Here is a 563-nt window from a genome sequence, read left to right as displayed (position 1 = left end):
TATTTTGAGAAATAAAATATTTTTCTGAATGAAACTTCACACTGAGTTAGTATGTAACACATAATGCTATGAACTAGAATGCCATGTCATTATATTTTTTTTATTTAAATGAAAACAGGTGGTGTATTCAATATAAATAAATAAATTCAAACAAACCATTGTACATTAATTAAATTCCTATGGGATTTATAAATGCCATTTTATTCATTTTCAAACATTGTATGTTGAAAATTATGTAATAAATTTAAACACAAATTATATGACAATTGAATTGTTAGTATGATTAAATAATAGACATTAAGAAACTATATTCCAATGGATTTTAGAAACTAAATGTTGTGTTATTTCAGGAAGAAGAAAGAATTCTCATGAAGTTTAATATAATTAAAACAATAAGTAAAAAAGAAGAGTTTCCATTGAGAAAGGACATAAATAATTGAAGTGATCCAGGAATGGAGGCATCAGGTCTTAGATTCAGAGAAGCTTTGTAACATATTTTAGAATGATATATGAATGACATATTCATGAACTTGTTAAAATAAAAGCTAAATTCTTTTTTTCAA

This window comes from Mus musculus, chromosome 17 (assembly GCF_000001635.26).
Source record: "Mus musculus strain C57BL/6J chromosome 17, GRCm38.p6 C57BL/6J".
In the NCBI taxonomy this organism is placed as follows: Eukaryota; Metazoa; Chordata; class Mammalia; order Rodentia; family Muridae; genus Mus; species Mus musculus.
Note: the sequence above shows the minus strand (reverse complement) of the source record.